The sequence below is a fragment of the Octopus sinensis genome, linkage group LG16, assembly GCF_006345805.1.
Source record: "Octopus sinensis linkage group LG16, ASM634580v1, whole genome shotgun sequence".
NCBI classification, from domain to species: Eukaryota; Metazoa; Mollusca; class Cephalopoda; order Octopoda; family Octopodidae; genus Octopus; species Octopus sinensis.
Genome location: NC_043012.1, coordinates 13,636,960 through 13,650,351, shown reverse-complemented (window position 1 = coordinate 13,650,351; position 13,392 = coordinate 13,636,960). Strand labels below are relative to the sequence as shown.

The window sequence follows — 13,392 nt, the reverse complement described above, 5'->3', positions numbered from 1 at the left end:
CACTGGGGTCGATGTAATCGACTTAATACCTATGTCTGTCCTTGTTTGTCCCCTCTGTGTTTAGCCCCTTGTGGGCAGTAAGGAAATATATATAATATCTTGATAGCCGTATTGCCTCTGCCGTTACGTTCCGAGTTCAAATTCCGCCGATGTTTAGCCCCTTGTGGGCAATAAAGGAACATATATAACAGCTTGAAATTCATATTTTTAATATAATAAATTTGTGTTACTTTGGGCAAGTTTTAGCAACATATGAGAAGCTACATCGTATAAGTTCATAAAACTATCGAAATAATGAGCTGAAAATTTGAAAATATTAATGAGATTACGGACTGAAATTCTTCGAGATTTTTACTGTTGAGAATTTCCATATAATGATATAGCCATTGCAGATACACAATGTTTTGCTCACAGGGATGTGAGTTCGAGTCTCATGGCTGGCCGCTGTCAGCTGTCAGCTTTTTCTGCACGATATGGATAATTTATCCTGTCCATGCTATTATATTAGCTTTATTCTGTTCTTCTCTCCATTCTCGTGAACTCATTTCACCCTTTTTGGATAGACTTGTGGCTGATGACGAAAAATGGATCTTCTATCAAAATTTTAAACGCCGTAAACAGTGGCTTGGAAAAGGGAAAAACTCAACCACAACCGAGAAGGGAATTTCATGGAAAAAAAAAGTTTCACTCTATATGGTGGGATTGCAAAAGTGTAATTCATTTTGAATTATTACCACCTAAAATCAATGCTCAAGTCTACTCTCAGCAATTAGGGCGTTTATACCAACCTTTGAAGAAAAAAGACCCACTTTAGTGAATAGAAAAGGAGTGATGTTTCTTCGGGACACTGTGCGACCCCACACTGCAAAGATCACATCACATAAGATTGAAAAGCTTGGCAGGGAAAAAAGTCCTCATCCACCTCATTTTCCCGACCTTTCTCCTTCAGGCTACCATTTGTTTCGTAGTTTACAGAATCGTTTGGGGGACATAACTTTCACGTGCAGGGAGGAGGTCGAAACTAACATTTCAGAGTTGTTCGCTTTGAAACCAAAAGAGTTTTACATTGATGGGATTAAAAAGTTGTAAATAGATGGAAGGAAGATATAGATAATCAGGGAAAGTACACTGATGATTAAATTTTAATTAAACTTAATATTTGATCACTTGTTTTCTTTATTCAAAATTCAGACAGACCTTATGGGATGACCTGATATATACGTATATATATATATATTTATGCTTATATATGTATGTGTTTATGTGTAGTATAAACGAGGTGGTATCAAGAAGTCCCAGGATTAGTTCTGCGGCACGCCGACAGGTAGCAACATGTGATTCCGTGTACAATGAGAGGTAGCGTTGACCTCCACTGGGAAGTGTGCTGAGTGATGTTGCTCTGTCTATCTTGTGATAGTTGTGTTTTTGTGATGATATGTTAGCTGATTTTGCCATGGACAGGAAGTTGGAACAAAGAGCCTAAGTGAAATTTTGAGGAAGTCTACTATAGAGACATTAAGCATGCTTCCTGAAGCTTACGGCGCGAGGCAATTGATTTATGTAATGTTTCGAGTGGCACGGGCGCTTCAAAAGCGGAAGAGTGTCCCTAGAAGACGCTGAGCGATCTGGAAGACTTGCCATAATGATCACCCTCGAAAATGTGCGTGAGAATCGATGAAGGACAATTGTCGACATTTCTGATGTTGTTGCTCTCTCTTAAGGGACCGTGTGGGCAATGCTAACTTCTTAATTGAACATGCGGCATGTCTTTGCCAAGTTTTGCCCCGTCTGATAATCAGTGAGCAGAAAGGATATCACATTCATGCCGGTCAAGATTACCGTCAGCGTACCGCTGATGGCCTATCCTTTATTCCGAGGATCATCACCAGTGGCTACAGTTCGAACTACGGGTATGGCCCTGAGACGAAGCAGCAATCGTCCCAATGGAAGAGGCCTTCATGTCCACGATCGAAGAAGCCACGACATTCTCATCCCTATCTTCGACATCTGCGTTAATGTGCATCGGGAATTGGTTTCCCAGGGTTAGACCGTCAATCAAAATTCAGACTGCCATGTTTTGAAGCGCTTCAGGGAGGACATTCTGTGAAAGCGACCGGATCTGTGGAGTGCAAAGAATTCGAGTCTTCATGATGACAATGCACTGTGTCATCGAGTTCTCCTCTCTTGTGTTTCCCGACCAAAACAACATGGTATCGCTTTCGCACCATGCCCAATTCACCATATTTGGCATCTGCAGGTTTCTGTTTCTTCTCTAAGATCAAAATAGATGGAAGTACAGCTCAAAGGTCACCGTTTTAATACCCCTGTCAAAATCCAGAATGAATCGTAGGAGGTGTTCAAATCCCTTACGGAAAACGACTTCCAGTCCGGATTCCGAATGTGGCAGGAGCGCCGCGACCGCTGTATTGCTGTGCAACGTGACTATTTTGAAGATGATTCTAAAATTTAAGTTATTTTTGTTATTAAGTATAACTAGTCCAGGGACGTTTTGATAGCACCTTTATATGTATACATACATGTATACATACATATACATACATACACTATGGGGTTAACAGCATCATATACAGCAAGAGACAAAGAAAAACAGAGTGAAGGCATCTATACTTCAAATTTTTTGATATACGATGTAAGTTTTGTATAAGATTTCTTTCACAAACAAAATATAAATCGGTTAATGTAGTGTAAAATTGTTTCTAAACCGAATTTTATGGAACATTATATCAATTTATTTCATCTCGCACACTCACGCGGAAACACGGCAACACAAACGCATGGATTTATATTTGTCAATAAATATTGTGACTACACCGCTATATGCGTTCAAGATTTGTACTACGAAAGGAATAAAGAAACGAATGGATGCAGCAGAATGTAACCACATCTATTGAGGTTGGTACTGCAGGCAAGTCACTAACGATTTCACAATGTTTCCCTACGCAAACAAATCCAAATATTGCTACACTCTCATTCCTACACTGCCATACCCACACACATATCTACACACATACAAACATACACACATATAAGTATATAGGTACGTATGACTGTGTATATATGTTTATGACTGTTTGTATTCTAAACTTTATTGCTGTTGAACATATCATTTTTCGAGTTAATTAATATTACTAACCACATTAACTGTACGGGCGAAATGCTTAGCGGTATTTCGTCTGTCTTTATGTTCTGTGTTCGAATTCCGCCGACGTCGACTTTGCCTTTCATCCTTTCGGGGTCGGTATAATCGGACTGGGGTCAATATAATCGACTTAATCCGTTTGTCTGTCCTTGTTTGTCCTCTCTGTGTTTAGCCTCTTGTGGGTAGTAAAGAAATAGGTATTTCGTCTGTCTTTACGTTCTGTGTTCAAATTCCGCCGAGGTCGACTTTGCCTGTCATCCTTTCGGGGTCGATAAATTAAGTACCAGTTACGCACTGGGGTCGATGTAATCGACTTAATACCTATGTCTGCCCTAGTTTGTCCCCTCTATGTTTGGCCCTTTGTGGGTAATAAAGAAATAGGTATTTCGCCTGTCTTTACATTCTGTGTTCAAATTCCGCCGAGGTCGACTTTGCCTGTCATCCTTTCGGGGTCGTCAAATTAATTACCAGTTGCGTACCGGGTCGATTTAATTGACTATCTCCATCCCCCAAAAGTTCGAGCCTTGTGCCTAGAGTAGAAAAGAATATCTTGTAACAAATTTAGCATGAAGATTATTCGGGATTTTGACAAATTCTTGAGATAAGTTCCTCAAGAAGGTGTATTCAAATCATTGATTAGACCACTGATGCCTGATTGAACTCGCTTGACAAAGTAATCGACAAGTAATATTCTATGTTTACAATGAATAAGGGAACTGCAACCAGTGTATGTAATTTTACTGGTCCAATTACACTCGAAATAATACGTGTCTGAATATTCTGTTTCAGATAAGCAATCTTTGAAGTAGAGGCAATTGAGAGATCGAAACTAGGAATGGCTTGATAACAACATTTCGATGTCTCCACTTCTTACAAGTAACTTAATCATATTTAAACTCTGTATTACTTCCATCTTTTCTGTAACTCTGTAGCTATTCTCAAATTCACAGAACAAAAAAATTCAAACTAACATTAATCAAAGCAAAATAATACATCCTACTTCGTGAGATAAACTATTACATTCATCACAAACGATGCAAATAATTTCTATATTTTCTAAAATATTGTGGAGATGAAACATATGATATTCCTGCAACAAACTAATATGAATAAAACGACAGTTTACTGCTAGATGAATGCTCGAAATAAAATTTTTAAACATTGTTATTTCACATGAACAATCTTACAAGTCAAATTTATATCGAAATATCCGTAAGTATATCCAAGCAACAAAGAAGTTCATTAACAATATCTTCTTATTGCTCAAACAAACAAGCAACAAAACTAAACGCTAGTTCAAAGGCTTCACTTTTTAAAAATAGTGGAATCCCATGACAAGACTCAGAGAGACGGAAGCAAAAATATCACGATATCATCGATACAAATTTAATAGCTCGAAAATACAATTTCAAAAGACACTTAGTAATAAAGGGTTACAAATTAAGCATACAAACATACAATGCCATCGGACTGATACAAATGAGATCCCAAAGAAGCACCAATTGTCAAATTATTTCACGCTAAAATGCTACACTAAAACGCAGGTGTAGGCATCTCGGTAAGAATTGACTATGAGGTGAAAGACGGAGAACGAGATCTCGCGAAGTGTAAGAACAGGATGGAGAGTGACCAACTCGGTGAAGGATGTGCTGAAGGCGAAAGTGGACAAGGCAACTCCCACCAATCTCTTCAACAACGCAGTCTTGCCTGTAATGCTATGCGAATGTGAGACTTCGGGCTTGACGAAGATACAACAACTTCTGCTTACAGCGCAGAGAGCCATGTAAAGGGCGATGTTGGGAATCTCTCTAAGAGATGAAGGCCGGAAAGAGAAGATCAGAGAAAAACTGGAGTGAAGGGCGTCGCCGAGGAATAGCATCACCCAAAGCTCTGGGCCGGTCATGTTGCAAAGTTCACAGACAATCGCCGGACCCGTGCAGTTGTGCAGTAGTACCTGTGCAAACGGAAAAGACAACTCTGAAGACCTCCAGTTAGGTGGGAACATGATTTAAGAAAGTGTTATTAGGAAGAACATTGGTGGAACATCCCCTTGAAAGCTGCTGCATAGTGTAAACAGACTAGGCCGGATATTGTTTTGGACAGAGAAGAAAGGTTATGAAGGTCCGCTGCCTGTTAATGTGAATATCTGTTGAAGAAATGAGAAAGAGAATAGATGCAGATAACTCTTTCGAAAGTTCCAGTTGCTAAGTCTAGATTACAAATTAAAATCTATACCTGTAATAATTGATGCACTTGGTTTTGTGAATAAATGGCTAAGTGATAAACTGAATAACTTAAAACTTTCAGAGAAAGAATCAAATAATTCACACGTTGCAACAACAAACTAAAAATATGCAAAACTTTTCTCGAATTTACAATGTGAATTTTGTTTTAATTATTACATTCTCACGACAAGGATTTGTATATTTGTTAGAAAGAATCTCTCTATCCTCAGAATAAAATTTCAAATAATCAAAAACAGAAGAGAACTCACGCCCCGCACACACAAAAACACACGATTTCACGCATACATATTTATATATAGATTATAAGAGGGATCCCGTCCTTTTGTGATTAGAATTTCTGCTCACTATTATATGTATGAAGCTTTGATTCTTGACACTTGCGTTGTGTCCTCGCGCAAACCTTTACTTTTCAGGTCACTCTAATTTACACAGAAATAACTACCAACGTAAAACTGAGGCGGCCTCAATATCACAGTGTGTCAAATCTTTGATGTTCTGCATACACATCAATTGAGGACCCGAGAAAATATTTATTTCTGCACATTTCGAGCCTTGTTACTTATTAAGGTACTAAACTCTTGAAACTTGACTGCATCACCGATTCCCAGACTGGGCGTTGGGTTGTGTTTTTGAGCAAAACACTTCATTTCACGTTGCACTGCGATCATTTCGTCACCTCAAATATGGCACATGTTGCACCTGTACAGGTAATACCGATATGATGGCGGGAGTGTGCTTGCGTACAAAGACATTTGATCAGTGTAAACAAATCATCTGTGTTCCGCAAGAGTTTGCCGAACCGCCAAACATCGTGTAATTATGGGAAAGTCCCTCATGTTTATATATATATATATGGATATATAGTATATATATATATATATATATATATTATATATTATAATATAATATAATAATATACACATACTACATATATATAACATATATATACATATATATTACATATACATACATACATACATACATATATATATAATATATGCAGGAGTGGCTGTGTAATAGTAGCTTGCTTACCAACAACATGGTTCTGTGTTCAGTCCCACTGAAGGGAACCTCCGGCAGTTTTTTTCTGCTACAACCAGTGACTGGATTTGGTAGACGGAATCTGAAAGAAGCCCGTAATATATATCTGTGTGTGTGTGTGTGTGTGTGTGAGTTTCTGTGCCTGTCTTTCCATCCCCACCATCTTCTTGACAACCGGTGTTGGTGTGTCTACGTTTCCATAACTTAGCAGTTCGGCAAGACAGACCGTTAGAATAAGTACTAGGCTTACGAAGAATAAGTTCTGGGGTCGATTTGTTCTACTTAAGGCGATGCTCCAGCTTGCCCACAGTCAAATGACTGAAACATTAAGGGTAAAAAGAGTAAAGAGTATATGTACATATATTCATATAATTATATATATATATATATATATATATATATATATATATATATATATATATATTCAAATGTGACCGCGTGTGTACCGTTGTCAATTTATTTTTTTCCCTCTGTCTTCCCTTGTCGGGATTTTCCTTCTCCTATGTTTCGACGAAGAGCTCCGCTCGAAACGTTAAACCCTCCTACTTTCCTTCTTTCCTGAGCGTCCTATAATACTATATTTGTTCCACGTCCTCGCGTTGTTGTGTTTTCTCTTTTTGTTTTCATGCTTGGATTAACTATATATATATATATAAATGTGTGTGTGTGTGTGTGTGTGTGTGTGTGTGTGTATATTCTTTCACTAGTCCTTTGACAGCGGCCCTGCTGTTGTACACCTCATTGTAGTCGAACAAATTGACTTCAGAACTTATTTCGTAAGCCTGATACTTATTCTATTGGTTCCTTTGCTGAACCGCTAATTTACGGGGACGTAAACACACCAACACAAGTTTTCAGTTGGTGATAGGTGGGACAAGCACAGGCACAAAGAAACAAACACATACACATTCACACACACATATTTAGGTTATGTATATTCTCTGAAGAATGTAGTAGAGTATAGTATAAAAGCTCGTCTACCTTCAGGTTTGCGTTTGGGCATCTGTCGTGTGTGAATAGATAATTGAAAAAAATTAGAGTCAACAAGAAGGTGTACAGTTGGACATTTATTTTCTATTACTACAATTTTTTCCACGCAACCAAGTTTTCAAGGTATTCAGGTAATTGGTTATGCAACTGTTTCCCTGCATGTAGATGTAGTGGGGTGGTGATTCTGCTACTGTTAAATTGCCTGCCGTTTTAGACGCTATAAAGTCTAACTACGTGTATATGAATGAAAACAATGATGTTAAGGTACCCAAGTCCTAAAATGACGTGAAATAAGAATATTGTTGGCACAATTGATAGCGTTTGTCTCTTCATGTTGTTATTTCATGTATTTTGAATGAAAATTTTAAGCCTGTAGTTAAAACGACATCCGTTGAGTATCTCTAGTTCGTTAGTTAATTTTTTGGCTCAAAAAGCAAAAAGCAAGGCCATGTAGGGGGACATGGAGTTATGTACAGGGTGGTGTTCATGTAAAGAGTTCAGGCCACTTGAGGTCAAGGGAGACTTTGAACCGAGCGGTCGTCGGCATCTTCACTATCTCGTCCGGCAGCTTATTCCACGGATCCGCAACCCGGACAGAGAGAGCCCCTCTCCTTCGATTGAGATGAAATCGTCGCAGATAGAGCTTTTCGGAATGACCCCGCAGCCGACGCTCTGGGGCCGGCGTGAAGAACAGCTCTTTCGAGAGGTTACACTTTCCGCTTATGATGTTGTGAGCAAGAATGAGATCACCACGGCGTCATCGTTTTTCTAGAGAATAAAGGTTGAGCGTCTTCAGCCTTTCTTCATAAGACAAATTCTTGAGACCAAGAACCATGCGGGTTGCCAGCTTCTGGACTCTTTTGAGATGCTGTATGTCTTTGAGGAGATAAGGAGAAGAGGCTTGAATCCCGTACTCCAATATGGGTCTCACCAGCGTGATATAGAGCGGTAGGAATATGGCTGCTGTGAGCATTCCGAATGATCGTCGAATCAAGAACAGTCTCAAGCAGAAAACCTTATTGAGATGTTCCTTAATCACTCACTTGCTACGATGTTTCGTGTGACGTCACGATCTGACATTTTTCAAACCTCACTTTCCTGTTTGAGATTTAGATCAAGGATTCTAGCACTACTGTTACGCCTGACGCTAGGTCAGCGATAACTCTTCCAACTGTATTCTTTCTATGTTCCCATCCATTGAAATCAATTTTGTTTTTCATCCCTCCCAAGGAAATAAACTGATGTTTCACTCAATGTATGGGCTCCATCTATTTCTCCTGGGCAACTGACTGGCTTGTGTCTAATCAGGGAGCAATTCTTATAAGTACATCGTATCTGCTTCGTAAGCTATAATAGAAACGTCGACGCCTCTATAACACATTTTATAGCAGCATCAAGCTTTAGCTTTTAGTTACGTCACGGATATTAATTCTTTTATCTCAGATCATTTCCCTTTTCCACTTTGAACCCCGCCATTCGCTTTGATTTTTTTTACTAAACTGTGTCTTATCCAATACGGTATTCCCAACTTCCTTGTATGTGAAATAATCCTACTTTAGTGCTTTCATACAAAGTATCCAAATACATCTACACATTTTACAGACAACTCGTTATAATTGTTTCTATTTCATTTTATTTCCTGCGTTTCATTCTCTCTGATACTTCAAGTAAGCTAACTTATAGATTTACAATTTCTACATAAACTAATCAAGGCAGAAAATCCATTGTACATCTCGAGGTTGATGGGACAGCAAAACATACAGTATATAGTATCCTTCTAATCGAGATATTATTTTGTATCTCGGAAGTGTCGTTCTGGAAACAATAATAAACAAATACACTTTTCAACGTTCACTTTTCTATCAGTGTTTGTCCAGTTGCATAGCCAATTAACCAATTAATCAAATGAGTAGCTGATAAATACCCAGCCAATCAAACAAGCTAATTGATTGATTGATCGATTGATTGATTGATTGATTGATCGAAGGATTCATCAAACAATCTCTTAAATAGTAAAAAAGTTAAGCAATTGTGAATTTAAAAATAACGAAATGTAATAGAACCTGTGGGTGTGTTTATTATTGCCATAACGGAGCCTTCCCAAGACACAAATCTGCTTCAGCACACAAGTTCTCGTCAAGATTCCTGCAAACCAAATACAAAATGAAATATTCTACTTGACATTTCCCTCAATATTCATCAATCTTGTATTATTTTGATAGTATTTTAACACGCTTTTCTTATAAATTTTTAGTATGTTTTTTTTTTCAAAATCTGTGTATCCAAACAACAGAATATTTCTGGAAAACTCGATATCGTAATATAGTGCTTGAGTTAGTGCTTTGTTCTCAGTTTTCATGAACTGTAAAATGTTGGGGACATTGAAATTCTTCTTCTGTATAGGCTACACAAAAATTGGTTTAGAGTAGCATTTTATATTAACATTTTCATGTAATATAATAAAATGGTGTCATTTTGAAACACGACATTTTGAAATAGGAGAAGTGTAGATATTATTATCGGCTGTACATATACTAAAACTGGAACGATGCAGAGAATAGCATCTTCCCTGCACAAGCGTGGCACACAAATTCGTAAAGCATTTCATATTTTTTTCACATAGGCACAGGCGTGGCTGTGTGGTAAGAAGCTTGCTTCCCAACCACGTGATTCCGGGTTCAGTTCCACTGCTTCGTAAATTGAGCAAAATGCATTCCACTATAGACTCGGACTATCTAAAACGTTGTGGGTATTTGGGTTTAATGCGATATATTATCCTGGCAATAAACGTGCTTCCTTTCAAGTCGATTTGAGATGCCAACCCGAGCTAACAATAAGTTGCGAGGATCTGGTAACTTTTTGTGCTGGGTAAACCTGAGTTTCCTGTTCATGACAACATATGTTCCGTAGAATAAGTAAAAGTACTAATAATGATAAGGAGAACGGAGATTTGTGACATTCATAATTTTATTTAACTGTTATTTATAGTGTCTTTTCCACTGCAGCGCCTGCACAGTGTTGGATATGCAACCTATCTTCATGGCCGACGCACTTTCATCTGAGTCCTTTCTTTCTGCTGCTTTGAAGTAAAATTGAAGGAATCATCACAGTGAGTGAATAACGTTCTTATTGTGAGGTAGGGGTACCACTATTAATAGGAATCCTGACCAGGTGTTCATCTCTACTGCATGTAGTTTTCGCGTCACCAATGATTTGGACTCAAATGGAAATGTCTTAAATTGAGAAACAGACATTCCAATAGTTAGATGTGATTGGTTTGTGAAGATGGGTTGTTTTATTGATCCAGACATGTTAATTACTGCTATACATTGCAGTTCTGTTGAAGCCACATGACATCAGCTTATTGTGTAAGGCAGCAAAGAAGTGATCCTTAATATTGGTAGAAATATTATAGAAATGAATAGAGAGGGAAGGAAATAATGAAAATTGTGTAGGCTTGGGTAGTTCATTAACATCAATCTTAGCATTGTTAATTTCCAGGCGTTACATTAAACACAAAAACATTCCTCTCTTGCCTAAAACTTGATGAGACACCATTATATGTCATTGAATATTAAGATATGATTATTCTGTTTGCTTTCTCTATGCACGTATGAATTACATAGTAGGAATTAACACTCTCCCTTTACTATTTAATGTTTGTATCACATGAAGTCTATGTTGTAATCGAAAACCGGAGTTTCATGCATTTAAATGCATATATACGTAATGTTGCTTATACTTTATCGGGATGGTTGAATATATACATAATATCGAAGAACTAGCATTTTGCAAAATCTTCTAATTGTGGGAAATTTAAAACTGTTTCTTTCTACTTTCTATGTGTTTTATTATAGAATATTATAAAGTTACAAACTGTTTGTTAATATATGTTTATTGTATATCGAATACATTTATTTAAATGGATAGCGGAACATGCCGTGGAAACAAAGCTGTTGGAACATGCCGTGGGAACATGCCGTGGAACATGCCGTGGGAACATGCCGCGGGAACATGCCGTGGAAACAAAGCTGTTGGATAATTAATGCTTACATTTCATACAAAATTCTGGAAGCAGTTCATACATTTGAGACACCAATTTTAATCTCATCTCATAACCCAGTTCTGTCAAAAGCAAATTCCATCGTAGTTATTTCAATAACATTAACATTAACAGAAGACTGAAACTGATTCAATTCATCAACTTCAAGAGATCAATTGTATCTTCAAATATCGACAAATTATAAACGAATATATTGCTATTACGACTACGTAATTTATTGCAATTTCAGGTAGTACAAAAATAATTAAATCTTTACAAGATATTAAACGTAGGGACACAAATCATGGATTTATTGATGTATGGTAAAAGGCAAACGTAAGTATTGCTGAAGAAAAAAAGTCCTTCCTTTTTCGATTAATATACTTAATTATTGGTTATGCTCGCTCTCACTCAATCTCCATGTATGCGTGTATGTGTGTGTGTTGTGCGTGTTTGTGTACGTATATATATATATATATATATATATATATATATATACACACACATATATGTATATATAGGCATACAGATGTATATATGCGTATATATGTGTGTGTGTGTGTTTGCGTATGAATGTATGTATAAAGCACACACATATTTATATATAGAACATACATATATATGTAAATATATATGCATATATATATACATATATATATATATATATATATATATATATACTTATGTGTACATATATAATTATCCTTATTATTATTATTATTATTATTATTATATTATTATTATTATTATTATTATTATTATTATTATTATTATTATTATTATTATCATTACTACTAAAGCTGAAAAATATTAGTCTTTAGATCATAAAAATGGCAGCTTTACTTTTGTGTCGGAAAGAAATCTGGGGATTTGCATAACGTCTATCAAAATTGGATAGGCATAAATCAATATAATTTCTCTTTTCGATTACGCTACTTTGGAGCACTGGTATGTGTTCGGCTTCATTAACGCCTGAGTTTATGAAAAAACGCCTGCATTTACAGACGTAATTACTAAGTTTTAAAATCTGAAATAAACTAACTTTGAAGCTTCGAGGAAGGAATGACATCCAGCTTCCCTCCGAGATGCATTCACGGTTACAATAATTCTAATTTTCTACTTTATAATGGAGAGAAGTCTGACTTGTTCTTCACACTCTCTTTCTTTCGAAGAATGGTCGATCTATATCATCTAAAAAATTATCATATCTATAGGCAATCTTTCTACTCCTACTATGCCTGTTGCCGCGTCATCCAGATGCGAAATGAGGTTTCAGTGTTTAGCCAGTTTGCATCCTTAACCGGAGACTTATCAATATTCCCATCGCCATGGAATATCAATTCCTTAATTAATTTTTGTGTGTTTGTGTAGAACTCGGCAGGAGTTCCATCATGTGAGTAATAATATTCCTCCTCATGTATAGGCGAAGATATTTATCTTTTTCATGATGAGATACATCGTTGCGTCTATATCTTTGTAAATGTTGCGCTGGGGGATATGCCCTTATCTATAGCAATATTATAATAGTTTGGATTTTGGGAGAAAATCTCCTCATTAGCGGTAAGTTTGGAAATTGCTGATAAAATACTCCCGATAAGAGATACTGCTCCAGTACCTGAAAGCTAACTGCATTACAGCTTTTCTCAGCATAACAGTCCTAAGTTCTTAATGAAATTTCTAAGCTTTTTCATTACTGCCCTTGTTCTCCACTACATTTCCTGAAAATGAACAGAATATTATCCAGGTATATATACATATTTAAACCACGCAAATTTCAGGGAACTGTCCTTTAATGCAGTTATATGTAAGTAACTTCGAGATGAGCAACTTCTGTTGTGTACCTCGATCCATGTTTATATTAAAGTTCTTAGGCCTATTTAATTTTTTTTTATACTCCACCATTTACTTTCGAA

At 36.9% G+C, this 13,392-nt stretch overlaps 1 non-coding gene across 1 annotated transcript; it reads left to right on the top strand.

Annotated features, from left to right (window-relative positions):
* The first annotated feature begins 9,943 nt into the window (after positions 1–9,943).
* LOC115220655 lies at positions 9,944–10,051 on the top strand. The gene has a single exon (XR_003882580.1). It is a non-coding gene; the product is annotated as a U6 spliceosomal RNA (small nuclear RNA).
* The last annotated feature ends 3,341 nt before the right edge of the window (positions 10,052–13,392 follow it).